This window comes from Phalacrocorax aristotelis, chromosome 1 (genome assembly GCF_949628215.1).
Source record: "Phalacrocorax aristotelis chromosome 1, bGulAri2.1, whole genome shotgun sequence".
NCBI classification, from domain to species: Eukaryota; Metazoa; Chordata; class Aves; order Suliformes; family Phalacrocoracidae; genus Phalacrocorax; species Phalacrocorax aristotelis.
Genome location: NC_134276.1, coordinates 213,514,807 through 213,532,311, shown reverse-complemented (window position 1 = coordinate 213,532,311; position 17,505 = coordinate 213,514,807).

Below are 17,505 nucleotides of genomic sequence, written 5' to 3'. Positions count from 1 at the left end.
AAGTGTTGAGAGGTGAGATACCACGTACTGAAAAAAGTGAAACCTTCTGATTTTAATTGTCTTTTTGGCTTTAGGACTTATGCTTCTATGGACTAAAGTATTTTCTAAATTACAACTTGGCTAAAATTTTTCTGTCAAAAAAGTTCAGATGTGGAAACATGCTTGCAATTAGGCAATATGTTTAAAGCGAAACACTTTCTTTTATTAAAAAAAAAAAGAGAAAAAGTTTTTCCTGAAGACAAAATAGTTTCTTTGCTTTTCAGCCAGAATGTTTGCCTTTCAAAGGCAGACATGTTTTTGGTTTGGCTTGCATTTGTTAGCTTTTAGTTAGACTTCTCAGTGTATTAAACAAATATAAACATTTTCCTCTGGCATGTTTAGAAGAACTCTAAATATCCTCTTTATTACTTTAAGCACCAAAATGAGGAGGCTGTTCCCGCTTGCTGCTTATGCTCAGCCTGATTATGGAGGTAGCCGTGACTCGCAGAGCTGCCTGTCTGGTGCTCAACGTCTTCCATCACCACAGCCTTCAGAGGTAGATAAGCTGGAGCAGTCTTTGGGCTCCTGGTTTTGGCACTCATAGCTGCAGTAAATATACGTGGGAAAGGAGGACAAGATGTGAACTTCTCTGAGGTGTTGCTGAGTACCAGCAGCCTGATCCCCCTCCCTGAAAAGAAAAAAAACCAGGAAAAATGTCTCTAGAGACATTGGGAGTGACTTGGACCATGAGAGGATACCACATCGTCTCCAAAGCCATAGTTTAACACCTAGAGAGTACAGTACTGTCACCACAGCCCAACTCAGTGACCTGGTGCCCTCTGAAAAGCATGTCTGAGATGTCCCCAGGGAAATTATGTACATTTCACTTAGGCATTTCTCGTGTGGGACGACAAAGTCCTTCAGATTCTCCTGGTGAGCCGTGTGAAATGTTCATAACAGGTTATTGTAACATTAATCTTCTCCAGTTTAATTACTAATAAGCTCCTGATGCATGTTTTCAATTTTTCCTTACCTTACTGTGGCAACTTTTTAGCTTTCCTTGCTTCTTTTTACCCAACTGTACCACACGTACAATGATTTCTCCTCATGTTTTTCCTGTCTGTGACACCCAACCAGTATTTATGGCAGCTCTGAAGAGAGTCCAGTACAATTCTTATCTCCTTGGGGCATTGCAAAGCTTTACCAACATCCATCATAACTTTGAGATATTTGGAAATTAATTCTTGACATATGAAGTGCAAGAGTGAAATCTTATCAATAGCCTCTAGAATGACGGTAGTTTCGTTGTATAATGTGACAGAGTTTAACTGCCTTGTTTTCCTAAAACTCTTCAGACAAACTGTACTTCATGTTAACCTTTAATCATTAATACAGCCTCATCTGCCCCCAAAATATCCATGCTGTTTAGAGCTTTGCTTCCGAATCACATGATTTTTCAGACCCAAAAAGAGAAAGATGTGCTCAATGCACAAGATGTCAAACTGAGATTAGACCCGCTAAGGTCTACAAAGCCTGCTGCAAAAATGATAACTATCTTTGTCAAAATCCCAAGCAAAAACATGTACGTCAAGTGAGATCATTGATAAAATATGAATATCAGGGTAGACTATGTTGTGGGTTAGTTTCAAAGAACTTTTTTTCCTCTGAGATGCAAAAATTATCTCAAATCTTACAACCCATTTCTGAACACTGCATTTATAAATTCTGATGACATGTATAGTTTCCTTCTATGGCAACACATAACTACAAAAGACGTGTTTATTAAAAAGTATCTGTGCATTTCTGCGGTTCACTGAGAGATTTGGGGTACTCAATTTTTAATTCTAATTTGTCTGCTATTCATTACGTGCATACCCACAAACATACAGCTTTTGACACTGGACATGATGGAAGATGAAAACCTGAAGATGGGGCATTTGATTCCCACAGAGACATCATCCACCATAGCATAATTAAAAGGGTTTTGTTTAAATGATATGATGGGGATTTCTCTGCTTGGGAGTCCTGTTCTGAGCTGCAGCTAACCTTATTGTCTCAGGGGGTCCTCATGTTAATTCCAGTCTAAATTCTTCCCGGTTCCCCACTGCAACTATCTAGGATGTGGTAAGGTTTAATTTAGGCATTTTTTACAGGTTTATTTGGTACGCATTGCTTGTGAACTCTGAGTTGTACAACACAAAACACAGAAACAAGCATCAGCTTTTTCTTCATGGATAATGCAACTGGAGTTATTGAAGCTTGGTCTTTATTTATGGGAACAGATTATATTCGTTGCAAAGTGTGGAAAAAACCAGTTTCTGATCACTAACCGATTTCACCCTGGGCATAGCATGAGCTGGAGAATTCACCCTGTAACTGTGTCATAGTGAAATTTGCTTTAGATCCTTTTAGATCTTAATTTTTAGATCTTAACTTTGAGCAATAGAGACTCTACAACATTATAAAATTAACTACACCAAGATGTGATGTTCCAGTCTGAGGTGAGTGGCACACTACAGACAGAGTTAAAAAAACATGGCACCTTTGGCTTTTAGGCATTCATTCTCATTCAGTAACTACAGAAGTTGCTAACACCAGGATCATCCTACCCAGGCCAAGGGTCACTGGGTTCTGCTCTTTAGCGTGAGGGGAGATGAGGGCACTGAGATTCTTTCCATGTGCTTAGTACCACCAAGTATTTCCTGTGTATGGTCAAATGTGTCTCTGCAGAGCCATATTTTGGCACCAATGCATTTCCCTAGTCAGACTCCTTCCAAGTTCTCAAAATCCTGCCGTACTCCTTCCCTCCCAGAGGCCCTTCAGGTGCAGAGGCTTCCTTCTCTTCTCCCTGCCATTCCCCCAGGTTTTCGGTCCTCTGGATCCATTGGGGTCCTTCTCTCCAATTCCTGGTCACTCTGAACTAGTGTCCTCTGTGCCTGGGTAATCAGCAGCAGTAACTAATGAAACTGAGATATGTCTAATGTTCAGGCAAATATGGACACTTACATTCCCTCTCATCTAAGTCTTGCTGTGATTTGGATTTTCATCATAGCCTCAGGTTCCTATTTTGGATCAATGCATAGCTCTTCACCAAATTAATGATGAATAATTAATCAGTAGCAAGAGTGCTTGTATTGAGGCAGATGAATTAGGTAGTTGAGGAAATCTGGTTTTGGGCTTGCCTATCCATTGCAAGTATCCCATTTTTTATTCCTTTAACAGGCTTAGATCTCATTTTAATCAATCCACTTTCGAACTGTACAAGACTTTTTGCCTGAATAAAACCCAAAAAAACTGAATGATAATTCCAAGATTTGTTTTATGTGCCATAAAGACAATTCTAGCTTAATTATTTTGATGATTCATCTGTGGACTGTACAAGTGTTAACACATCCTATCATTATGATTTCCCCACTCCCACCTGCTTCTTTGCTTCACCCACCTGTTGCATCTTGCCTTCCAGATTGCAAGCTGTTTGGGGCAGGTACGTTGTTTACTCTGTGCGTGTTGTACAATGTCTAAGTATGACCCAGTTTAGGCTCCTAGGCTCTTCTGTAAGAATAAAAGAAAAAAAGTGTAATGAACGTCAGAGATAAGCAGAGGTAATAGAAATAGATACTGATTGGTTTTAGGATAGGAACGTTTTAAGTGCATTTTATTCTTTAATAATGATATAATTACTGTGTGATAATGATCTTAGTGTAAAATCTGATTGGAAAGTAGACACCTGTTGTTTTTTCTGCAAAGTAGTTAAATGAGGTCAGCACTTTAAGCTTTCTCTCCTCCCTTCCTTACAGCCGAGGGTTGACCTCGCCTTGGTTAACATGAGATAAAATTACAATGTCTGCTCCCACCAGTGTCTTGTAGTGGGAAAATTAACATGCACTATCTGTTTGCTGATGACTATGCTGGAATGTTTCAAGGAGAGAAGAGAACACTACCAGCTCTTTCCTTGGTCTGACATTCCATGGACTTCACCACACAGGCTGACTTTCAAGATGAGCTCTTTTATGGTTGCCTTCCCTGTTTATTGTGAGGAATTTGTAGCTCTTTCCAAAGGTGCCACCAAAGACACATCTGCTGAGAGGTAAAGATCCTAGCATGAGCTGGATTCAAGCCCTTGCTCAAGAAGAGACGGGCTCATTTGCCTGTTGCGCTGGTCCCCTTCACCATGTATCTGTTTGAACAAGAGTGTTGTTCCCTATTTGGCAATAGAGTATTTAGTAGGCACCAGTCATCAATCAAAGCATTATCATTAATAATCAAAGTGAGACATTGGACAGAATGGGAAATTAATCACAAGTGGCAGGTGAAGCACTTCAGTGCAAGATGAGCTTTTCTGCATACTGAGAAGGAGAATTTTTCTGCCAGCCTTCACAAAGAGAAACACTGGGTTTAATTCTGAGTTATGCTGGATCCCCCTTCCTTCTGCTGTGTAAAGGGAATGGTGTATGATCACTCTGTTGCCAAATGTTGTAAACTTCAGAGTGATATAAAATGTCCTCATACAGTCTTACAACAGTGAAACAGGGCCACTATTTCTTGAAGCACTGGGAATTCAAGTTTCCAGTGCTTGGCAGCATGATTTGGATAATTTCAGGACTCACTGTGACTGAAAAAAAATTACTGTAATTATCATGTTTCTCCTTCCCTCATGGGCCCCTCAACTGGTACCAAGAAAACTGCAGTGATTAGAAAGACAGAGTAATAACTTTGATTTAGTCTGATTAATAAAGTAATAAAGCTGATTGAAACCGAAACAATTAAAATGAAAGTCCTTCTCAATATATCAACAGGTTGAACTTACGTCACCGATTATAGCCACTTTTTGTTACTGTCTCTCCTGAAATGGAAAATGATTCATTCTTTCATGATGACAGTTATGACCTGAATATCATGCTGAGCTAATTGAAGCTTGCCTTTATGTTAGAAAAATCTACAAGGCACAGAGATAGAGTATGTCTTTCAATAGCTGCTGTCCCAATGTTTTTTTTTTTTAATCAAAGCCTATTTTACTCCTGTAACTGAGTGACATAAATTCATACAAAATGAAACTGAATCAACGTATATTCACATGAATTCACAGAACGCACATTTAACCGAGAAATGTGCCGTGCAGTTTTCAGCCCTCCAATGCATGCGTAAGCAATGATGAATCTGTCACTGGTAAAATATTGATTCAGGAATCCTTATTTTTCCAGATTTTAGCTCAGGAGAGTATGGAGGTCTCTGGTAGATGTTGTATGATGCTTATGAGGATGGCAGCTGCAGCTGTATAAGCATGAAAGAAGTGATGGTGGACAGCAAAGGATGTTGAAGATCTGGTAGTGCTTTAGCACACCATCAGCTGAGAAGAGCTGGGCAATATATGCTTGACACACTTGTTACAAGACTCCTTTGTCACAGTAAAAGCCATTTCATCATTCCAGGCTCACATCTCTTTTTTAAATACAAGCCAAATACTGGCTGGCACTAAAATGAAAGGCGGCTGTATTCTTTCTGTGGTGCACTGTCCCTTGAAGAAGAATCCTGATCTAGCTTATTCTCCAGTATGTAGGACCCCTCTCTTTTTGCTGACATCTTCTGGGATGACGGTAGTGATCTGAAACACAGGAACCCAACGTCCAGGGTCAGATCAAAATTAATCTTTCCCAGAATCCTGTTTTTAACAGTGAATGATAGAAGATACTGAAGAAAAGAGAGTAAGAATAATTAATATTTTGATAATCAGTGATTTACATCATCTTTACCTGAAACTATCTGGATCATAATTTGTGATAACTTTGATAAACTACTATGTTAATTTGATTAATTTCTTCCTTTTGCCTTCACAACGTTCTGTGGCAATAAGTTCTACAGCAGCATGAAAAAAAAGGTATTTTCCTCATGTTAAAGGAACATACAGTTCATAAATGTATAGATCACGATCATCCTCAGCAGACAGTTTTCCAAGGTAGAGTCTTAATTGGCTTAGTACTTCCTTAGATTTTCCAACTTCAGTTGATAGTGTTATCCTTCTATAACTGTAGGGAAGCGGATGCTTCAGACATGAAGTCCTACCTTGTTATCACTTCAGGGCTACATTGTATCTGATGGTAGCCAGAGAGAAGTTTAACTTGTTAGAGCAATCAACATCCAGTCTAACAAACACTAAAACCATATTATACCAAGCCTTCATGCTTACTGTCATGTAACAAGAGCATTGAAAGGACTGTTTACTGTTTCCTGGATTACAAAAACCCAGTGTTTCTGTGGGGAACCCCTCTAAACTCTGAAGCAGAAGCTGGATATGGCGGGACTCTTCGGGAGGATACTGTAGGATTCTTCTGGGTTGCATTTTGCAGGAGATGGGGCAATATTTTAGATATCACAGTAACAAATTGACTTTCCAGCAGAAGTTCAGCTAAGTCTGACCATCTACAAATCTCTTTCAACAGCTACCTCTTTAGTGAGACATATGGGCGATTTCTTAAGGAGCCTACCTCTCCTCCTCATAATCTGCTCATATTGATAAATTTTCACCAGAAGTCAGAGAAGACCTTGGTTTCCATTAGAAAACATGATACACATTAGAAACAGATAAGTGGTTCCAGACCTTAAGGGGATGAGTGCTTACAAAATGTGCACAATAGTGCATTTTAACGGTTACATTCAATAATAATAATAATGTTAACGGGTAACTGACCCAGGCAGATCTCTTTTTGAGGTGTTGAATTGTTTTAAAACACTCAGCTGTGTTTCAGTGACACAGAATTTGGGGCTCATGAAAACACTTAAAAGTGAGGCACTTTTCTTAACAGGGATAAGGATACCCATGGGGTTGCTGAGGCTGGCAAAAGTGCCTGCTGAAATATAGAATGCCTTTAACTCAATTGGGAATATCCTGCTGAAAAAAGAAAATCAAAGGCTAGGGCAGGGGAAATGTACTGTCATTTTCTGTTAAGGAGCTCATTTTTTTGTCTCCTTTTAAAACCACTAGAAATTACTTCAGGCACAATTTAATAATCTACATCAGTATCCCAGGAGTTAAGATAGCAAATGATATTATGGCAAAAATGTCTTAAATAAAATAAACCTCAGTAAAACCAGAAATGTTGCTTTTTCATCAGATTCCTGAATAATTCAAGGGCTGTAACATCCAATTTTTAATTTTACTTAAATGGGGATATTCTTCCTCCTAAATGACAGCAGTAGTTTAGTATAAGTCATATGCAGTGGAGCAGAATTAGGTTAAGATTAGGTGTTATGTAAGAGATTGTGTAATATAACTCTTTCACATGTGATTATGCAATTGTCAGTATTAATTGTAAGCAATTATCCTTGTTCTTTGGATACTGTTGTTGCCATCCTACCTTCCTGATTTTGTGGATTGCATTCCAAAATCTTCATATGGCGGAGAGAGGTAGGGAGCACGGGGTGGCGGTGATGGAGCTCCTTCTGTGTTTCACAGCCAACAGAGACACAGCTTTGTCAAATTAATGCCGTTGCCCAATGGATGTGGGCTGGGTGAACCTGCCTTAGCAGCCCTGCCTAACATCCTCCCATATCCAAGAATTTGGCTTAGCTTGGAAACTCCTGTCCTATGCGCAGAGTGTACCTCAGCTGTGACACTGTCCTGGCACAAGGTGACAGCTGTCATAGATGAGCCACATGTGACTCAAGAGCCACAGCTTGGACATCCATGTCTGCTGCTTCATGCACACCATGGACTAAAAGCATAACAATGAGTCAGGTTGATTCCAACAGAGATTAAGTGCATGTAGATGAAGGATCTGAGATGACCTGGAGACGTTTTTACACTCTTTGTCCCCTCAACTTTTAGCATAAGAACTCTGGAAATGGACTCTTGGTCCCAGAGAGTTGTGGTGAACTGAGCTAAATCCAGTTGGCGGCCAGTCATGAGTGAGGTTCCCCAGGGCTCAGTGCTGGGGCCAGTTCTGTTTAATGTCTTTATCAATGATATGGATGATCAAGTGCACCCCCAGTAAGTTTGCAGACGACACCAAGATGGGCAGGAGTGTTGATCTGCTTGAGGGTAGGAAGGCCCTACAGAGGGACCTGGACAGCCTGGGTCAATGGGCTGAGGCCAATTGTATGAGGTCTAAAAGGCCAAGTGCCGGGTCCTGCCCTTGGGTCACACCAACCCCAGGCAATGCTGCAGGCCTGGGGCAGAGGGGCTGGGAAGTGCCCGGCGGAGAAGGCCCTGGGGGTGCTGGCTGACAGCCGGCTGGGCATGAGCCAGCAGTGCCCGGGTGGCCAAGGAGGCCACCAGCCCCCGGGCTTGTGTCAGCGCTGGTGTGGCCAGCAGGAGCCGGGCAGGGATGGGGCCCCTGTACTCGGCCCTGGTGAGGCCCCACCTCGAATGCTGGGCTCAGGTTTGGGCCCCTCGGGACAAGAAGGCCCTGGAGGGGCTGGAGCGTGTCCAGAGAAGGGCAGCGGGGCTGGGGCAGGGTCTGGAGCACAAGTGTGCTGGGGGGCGGCTGAGGGAGCTGGGGGGGTTTAGCCTGGAGAAGAGGAGGCTGAGGGGAGCCCTTATCGCTCTCTGCAACTGCCTGAAGGGAGGCTGTAGTGAGGTGGGTGTCGGTCTCTTCTCCCAGGTCACTAGTGAAAGAACAAGAGGAAACAGCTTCAAGGTGTATCAGGGGAGGTTTAGATTGGATATTAGGAAAAATTTCCTTACTGAAAGAGCGCTCAGGCACTGGAACAGGCTGCCCAGAGAGGTGGTGGATTCTCCATCCCTGGAGGTATTTAAAAGATGTGTAGACATGGCACTTCAGGGCATGGTTTAGGAGACATGGCAGTGTTGGTTTGATGGTTGGACTTGATGATCCTAGAGGTTTTTTCCAATCTTAATGATTCTATGATTCTATGAACTAAGTGGTATAGCACCCTTACTTGTTAGGTGGTAAATAATGCAAGTTTGCAGGACAGCATGCATTTATTTTTTTAGCACCCCTGCTGAGGGCCATAGGATAGCTGGGTACAAAGGCTAGGAGGTGTGGAGGGACATCTGACCAAGCCTGCTTTTCAGGTTTCTGAAGGGTGGTCAGGATACTGACGTAGAGGAAACATGCTTCCATCACAGACTTCCTGAATTGTCACTCAAAATGGATAGGATTCATCTGATCAGGAATAGATGTTGACAATGAAGGTGTCTATGTATTTGCAAGTCATTCCAGTTTCTCTTTACAGTTGGGGAAAATCTGGCTGGTATACCCTGTGAAGCCCAGAGCACTATTTGTCACATTCTCAAATATTCTTCTCAGTTAGGTCAGATGAATCACGCCTAGAAGTGCCTGCTTTTCTCCTCTAACTGTAAGGAGAGACAGAGAAGAATAGTTCAGTTACAGATGTCAAAAAGGCCCATGTATGCCTGAAATTTGCTGAAATGATTCATATTCTAGTTTTCTGTTCTTCAGTATCTCATGTTTAAAATTAGATACAAGTATAGCCTTACCACTGTAAGGTTCACAACTTGGAAAATACTAGATTTTTTTGTTTGTTTGTTACAAAAGCACAGTTCATACTATAGCCTCTGTGTTTTACAAATCAAACAGCGAGTAAAATGATGTGCTACTAGGCAAACAAAATTCCTTCTAAGCTTATTGACACAAACTTTCCTCCCAGTTGATGTTATCTCTTTTCAAATAATATTAGATCATATCTTACCAGGAAAGCAGGCTGGTTAAGTGTAGAACTGAGTCTGATGACACACCAGTTTTACTGCACTTTGCTCCAGAAATGTCGATGGAGATTCTGCTGGTACAATATCGCTACATAACTAGAGCTAGATGTACATTCATTTCTTTATTCTTTCTCCAGAGAAATAATGAAGCCTATTTGTGAGCTTGCTTAGTAGCAAAATATTGTCCAGTTTAGAAGGACAGAAGGAAATAAAGATACAGAGAAAATGAAATAATTAACTTTAAATCTGGAAATAAATAATGTTGTTACTGACACTAAGCAAGCAATGTCAAAACCACATTTGACCCTCTCCATCTGTCCTACGTAATGCCTGGACGCAAACCCAACAAATCTTGCACCCCCAAATACCTTCACATACCTTTATAATGCTCTCCAAATCATTCAAAACATACCTTTCTCATGCTAGTGAAAAAATACCACTCTGAGGGGTCATTCAATAGTCATTGCACTATTTCTAGCCCTTTGTACTAAAGCAGAGGACAATAATAGCTGTTGGTCTAGATGTTCATTGTAGGTCCCTTCCAACTGAACTAATTCTATGCTATTCTATTCTATTCTATTCTATTCTATTCTATTCTATTCTATTCTATTCCTAAATATTCTATTCCAGTGAATTAAAATTATACTTTAAGACCAGTGATATCACATTGAACCCAATGAAGACCTGAGTTGAGTTTGGAAGTGGCTGGTTCACCCAAGAGGGGACAAACTCCAAGTAGTAGAAAAGTGAAAGCAAAGTGCTTGTGTTCAGAAGTCCAAATATTTTTAATAATCTCAAGGCATCTCTTCAGCAAGATGAAAGGAGGTTAGCAAAAAAAAAAAAAAAGAAGAAAAAAAGGAACAAATCTGTTTAATACCAGATTATATCATTCAGACCCTCTGATTGGTGTGCCATTTTCATAGCATCAACAAGGACCATTTCCAGGAGACCAGTGTACTGAAAATTGTGCGAAATTCAAGGAGAATCAGTTTTTATAGCTGTACTGACACTCAGGTTATCGATGCATTGAGCTATTGATGTGCTCTTTAACTCCAGGAACATAAAGCGTGCCAAAGCAATATTACATGTGAGAGTTATTCAATAACATGTGGAACGTAAATCTATCCCATATCTCTTTGCATCAAGAACATTAATTAATCGTGTGATGAGGATGCCATTTTCAGCTTACAGTGCAAGCTGGGAGAAACTGCCAGTGATCCTTCTGACTTTAATAACTGTGCATTTAGTTCAAGGAAGGAAAAATGAATTTAGTTATTAAATTGGAGGATTTTCTTGATCATTAGGAGATTGAGCTGTAGGTAGAGCTTGCAGTCTTTATATTAAAGGAATGAAAGTGTGGATGCTTCTTTCAGTATCAGTGTTTTGTTTTGTTTTGTTTTGTTTTAGGAGAGTGTGCAAATTCAGGTTCAGATTGTTGTGGACAGGGGAACTGGGCACTGCATGTGCTCTGGGACACATAGTATAGGAATAACCATACAGTCCTCCTCACATCCAGTTAAATCCATCCCTAATACACCAATTTACAGACATATGAACCAGAATAGGCCTGATCCCGTAGCTTTGACTTAAAACGATTCTTCCCCAATGCCATTTCCTTTGGTTTGCAAAAACTCAGGGTCAGCAAATCCTGTGTTTGCTACAGCAGATCATGATGATGAGAAAGGTAAAGATTACATCGATCTCAAAGAATATTGAGACTGTGAGATCCTGTAATACAGTGTGACCTGGAGATATTGCTGCTAGAAATAGAGAACAACAGTGCACATGTTTAAGTCTCATTAAAAGGGGTCCTCACAATTTATGCAGCAATTCCAAATGTAATACACAATAACTAAAAATCCAGGGTCATTTATTAGCTGGCAAAACCCTGGCTACATATCTTTCTTTGGACAGCACCTTTAATGAACTCTCAACACTGCAACCTAATTTCATCATGTGCTAGCATGCCTCACTGAAGAGAAATCCTGTTGATGTCTGGCTGATCTTTGAAAGCTAGAGATAAGAAATTCTTTGTCAATGTCAATAATGGTACAATGAAATAAACTGTATACATGCACTGATAGCACTTGCATCTATAGGGGGAGCTGCTTAGGAATTTTTCCAATGGGATGTTTTACTTTGCAAAAAGTGCCAACTCATGCAAGTACATTTTTTTTTTTTTAAGACATGATTTTTGTCGAAGAATGAGTAGAGTCTAAGGGAGGATGGGGTAGGGTAACGAGAATGCTGATCACATTCTATTCACAACAATAAACTGGGAAAAAGCTTGTTTGAGTCCCTGCTTTGAATCACATAGTGATGTTGTTTCTTAAAACCAGAATAGATTCACTAAGCACAAGCCTTTCAATAGCTTTTTAGAAAAGAGGCAGAAGCTGAAGGCTTCTGTTGTAGACTAAAACACAAAAAATAATCTCCTGGTGCTTTCACATGACATTAGGGAGAGGGGCTTTCTACAAGTACACACTCCTGTGAGCATGTACAGGTAAAACCATCCTACAGGGTCTATGGTTATACCCCACAATTAATGTAGAGCCAGGCATGTTTTTGCTGGGAGGATAGAAGATGACCAAAGTCATATAATCCACCTCTTCTGCCCTGCAACAACCTCTCCTGTTCCCATTGGGAACATCCCCATACCCCACCCTGGTGTAAGTCCCCCACGACCGCCCTTCCCAGAGTCCCAAGGACCTTCACATGCTTTTATTGTCTCTTGTCATTATCTGGGGAGGGAGATGAGCCACTGGAAGAACGGCATCCAGTCTTGAGAAGACTCCAAGCATTGCCTACTTGGGGATGTCAGTGCAGTATAGGACTATGCGATGGGATGGAAACTTATATTGCTAGTAGCCTTTGGCCTTTCATTTATGGACTTTTCAGTCTCTGGGTTAAATCCGCTGTTTACTGCACAGGGGTAAGAAACTGAGACCACACAAACTTTCATATATGACTGGTATGCCACATGTTATTCCACAAATTGACCCTATCCTGGAGTATCTGAGAAAAAAGTAATGAGTGAATATAGTGAAATTGTGGGTTGCCACTATCTAGTCATAGATCATGCTTAATGAACATTCAAGTTAGCGCCTAGGAGCTCGTATTTCCCAAGTTTTTCTACTGAGATCTACAAGGGGGTAATGCCGTGTCTCATGAACCAAGGGACTTTTATCAAAGGCCCTGGTTGTTTCATTGACTTTGCCCTCAGTACAATCATACGGCTAAAACCAAAGTGCTTTTGTATTTAGAAAGAAATGCAAAAGAAACCTGACTGTAGGGGTGCTGAAGATAGCATGCAAGTCACATACACACAGGCAGGCTTTTTAGCACACTCACCCAACCTTTTCTTCCCATGATCTGGGTGCTTCCTTTCCAGTTACACGGTCACCACAGCATTTGGCAAGGATGTGCAAGCGCAGGCACCTCAATGTATTTGTGCCATTGCTTCAGTGACTGGGTATTTTAATCGGAGACACAGTCTTCCAAAAAAAACCCCAAACAGAAAATTGATAAAGACCCTGCCATATCCTTTGGAAATTCCTAAAAATCATCTAAATTTTTTTCTATGCCCTTAAACATAAGTGCAGGAGAATAGAAAAGGACAGGTTTTCAAAAAAAATCTTTTAAGTCTTTCCAAACCATTCCTCTGTGCTGTGCTGGGGAAAGTTGTCAAAGACTTTTTTCTTTGTTTGAGAAGTTTCATATTCACATAATCCTAGAAACATTGTTTCCTTGTTGCATATTAAGAAAATATATTCATAGAATCATAGAATCATTTCATTTGGAAAGGACCCTTAAGATCATCAAGTCCAATCAACCTAACACTGCCAAGTCCACCAAAGGAAGAACAACTAATTTTGATAGTTGGGGAAAAAAAAAAATCTGCTGTTGGTGGCTTTTAAAACTCATGGAGATTTAAAAGTCATGATACTACATGTGCAAACATTTTTCAAGGCCAATATCCAACTGATTAGATCTCTGAAAAACTAATTAACTAATTTTTTTGAAACTCTACAGTAAATTGAAGTATTATCCAAGGCTTAAAGCTGAAAATTTCGGGAAGGTTTCATTTATTTTAAAAAAGGCCGAATTATTAACACTTAACAGAGCTTGTTAATTATTTCAGTACACCAGAGTTGTTACACCCTTTAATGAATTATATAAAGCAGTCAATATTTTAAAATAAGTCAAGATTAATTTGGATTATCCTAGTTGATTCTTATCCCATGCACCCTTATTTAAAAATAGTGTAACACTGCTGTTTCACCTAAGTTAATTGTGCTTCATAATTCTAAAAATAATAAAAGGATTGGAGCTAAGGATGCTAATATAGCTTCTTAAGTCTAAGTTTCATAGTGCAAGTAGAGCAGCTGATGACATTTGCAGCGTATTTCTTGAAAACAAGCACATCCTTCTTTGAAATGAAAAAATCTTAGTTAAATGTTACATGTTAAATGTCTGAATTTGGCTTTTTATGTCCAGAGATTGAGAGCTTATACTGGTGTTGTTTTTTACATATAAGTTACCCTGATACAGATGCAGAAGAGAAACTATCTGATTTGTTACATTGCAGCACTGCAGTGTGCCCAGTCATCAACCAGAACCAGTCGGTCCATCCTAGGAAATAATAATGAAAAGCAGTATTGCAGGGTGCAGGGAATTTTTTAAATGTTCATATTTGTATGCAAGATTTTAATATAGGAAAATGTTTGTCCTGTAGTTGGCCACAAATAACAACTTAATTATCACAATAATATTAATTTGTCTCTTCTTTAGTTTCCCTCATCAGGAATTCAATCTCATTAGACTCAGATGGTGTCAAACCCCTTGGAGTAATTTATTCATTTTACATGATTTATGTTGAATTTTGCTTTTACTGTCTCAGAATCTGCTTTTGTTTGTAATATAGTTCCCTTTAAAAATACTGCTTTTAAAGGGATTTTTGTAAGTTTTTCTTTCTGGGAGGATATATCAATGCTTTTTAAAACATGCTCAAAAGACTTTTTTTTTTTTCTAGATGCAGGTAGGAAAAACTACTGTTAAATGTTATACTAAAACCTAACAAAACAAGAAAACCCACCTTGCCCACCATAAAAAGAGCAATGTCATATTGAAGGAAACATTTATTGGGGAAGCAGAATGAAATACCTTCCTTATAAAACGTCATTTTGCTTGTACAAAGGCCAATCTGTTTCATTTGTTGATGTTCACATTAGGATCCATTTGATTTAACCATATCTTGACTTCAGAGGAAAAAATGCAATGCATTATTAATGCCTCATAGTATATGAGAAATGAGTATAAGAGTCAATATTGCTCCAGTGCTGTGCATTATTAAGAATAAGTTAAAGTACATCGGCACAGCACATGAAGCTAAATAGACTAATAATGCATTCTACGGGTAGACATTCATCTACTAAGGAGTCATGCGTTATGTGCTGGCACCAACACAAGATAAGCATTTTGATTTGTGGATTTTCAAGATCACATTTGTACTGAAAAAAGAAACAGCTTCTTCAGTTTCTTTAAAACTCACCCTCACTTTTGTTAAAGGGGCATAGCTGGGTCTACTTTTGCTCAGAATTTGGGGGTTTGCTAAAGAGTTTTTTGGTTTGATTTTTCAGAAGTAAATCTAGTTAAGATATATAAAAAAGGAGATGAGACAATAAATGGAGCTCATAATCAAATATTCCACTCAAGAATTTACAAGTTAGTTACAGAAATTTTGCAGTAGGTCAGGAGTGTTAGGACATAAAACAGACTAGAAACTAAAATGAAACTAATCAGTCTGGGTTTTGTCCAAATTAAGAGACGTGCCGAAAACAAGCTGAAGAATGCCAAACAAGGAAGAGTTACAAAGTGAATGTGGCTTGGCTAGCTGATACCACATTTTAAGCACCAATCAGTGCAAAAAAATTTTTTTTTTTTTTTTTGTTTTTAAATTGTCATCAGCACCCGCTCAGGGAAATTCTTCTCCAGAAAGTATTGGAAAATAATAATATGACATTCCATTGCTATTAAGTCTCAAAGTCCACAGAGCACATCTGTTTAGGTTACAAGTTAAAACTAGGTTATCATGCTCAGGTTTTTGTTTTCTTTCTTGAGTATCATTCATCATCAATAAGAGAGATATTATAATTGAAAATTAACTTACAGTTCCATTCCTGATCTCTGAGCCAAAAGCTGAGTTGTCTCCCCAGAGCTAATAGTACTAAAATGTAGTTAAAATGATCAAGCATGAGTCAAATACACAAAGAGAAAGGTTTATTAAGCAAGGAGGTGCCAGTCTTTGATGGACTTATACTTTAAGCAGTGTGCTTCACTCTCTGCTGGCTGCATTATAAAACTAAAGGGGAATATCTCCTCCTTTGTTTGTTTATAAAGGATAGATTTAAAGCCATTAAAGTTAAATTTCAAGTGTGTTGGCCCCATGTTTTCCCAAGCACCAAATAATCCCCAGGAATGTGTTCATTTCCATAGCCTAAAACCTGGGGTATTATTGGAAAGGAGTGACCACCTTGCTGCTCCTGACCAACATGCAGCCAAGTGTGGTTCCCAAGCTGGGGTCTGTCCCATGGCTTTCTGTGCCTGGTGGAGGGGTCACCCTTGTCCCCATGGGCCCATGGGGAGTAATGTGCTGAGAACTGCTGCTGACACTGATTCTCGGTGTTTCACATGGACACTTGCTGCAGATTTGCTCCTCGCCCACATTGAGTCAGAGGAGCTAGGGAACCGCCAGCATCTCTGTCCTGCACCCCTTGCTTCAGCTTAACTACATATGGGGGTGACTTTTGAGACAGATGGGGAAAAAAGTCCATAAAGATTGATTTCATACATTAAAACAATAGAACACATGTATTTAACCTCTCTCTTCCCTATCCTTAGTGTCTGAATAACTTCTGCCAATGGCTGCCCATCATCTAATTTTGTTGTGTCATTAACAGCCTCGGAAAAAGTGCAAAGCAGGTAAAGGAATCCTGAAGTGATATCAGGAAATCATATTATGATTGTTTTCCAGTTCTAAAATAAAATTAATAAAAAGGAACTTGCCAAAAGACTTGGACACTCCCTAGTAGAGAAAAACACAGGGTGAACTCGGTGCACTTTTTTAGCAGAACATACTCTTGCATAAGTATTTAATGATTCATGTATATTGCTTAAAGATGAGCTACATACAAGAGAAAAACAAGAAAACATGTTGAGATTTTCTCCTGCTTTGTTTGTTTCGATATATGAGTAAACAATGAAAACTGTTGTGAAGTATATAATTTTAGTTTTGATTTTTTCCTTATTTTTCTTATATGCAAATAACAGATGACTGGTAGAGAATAAAAAGAAATAATAACATCATCAAACTCAGGACAGTGAAAGATAAACATTTTAAATTAATATTTTAAAAAATATTTATTTGTATTCCACTGCCTACTAAATGCTTGAACATCTTTATTATATATTTGTAACAAATCCCATGTTTGATTTTTCGGTTCAAGTGCTCCAAAAGCACCCCAGAAAGATGCTGAAGCCCCTTAACCTCCAGGAAAAAAAATAATTCTAATGCTTCTAGTATTTCTTAAGTTGAAAAATATAAGAAGAAAACTTTTGTATCAAAAAACTCCTAAAATCAGTCAAACTAAATTGTGCCTGAAAGTTCCTTTCTACTAAAAGAGAAGGCATAAAGAACAAAATCTGCATTCTAAAGAAACCTATAGTAAGTTAACCTAATTATGTTCAACAAAAACAAAGCAAGCATTGTAAATCCACCCTGAAATACCAGTTTACTTGTATGTATTATTTTACAAGGCACTTATTCTATCATTTAGGTAAAC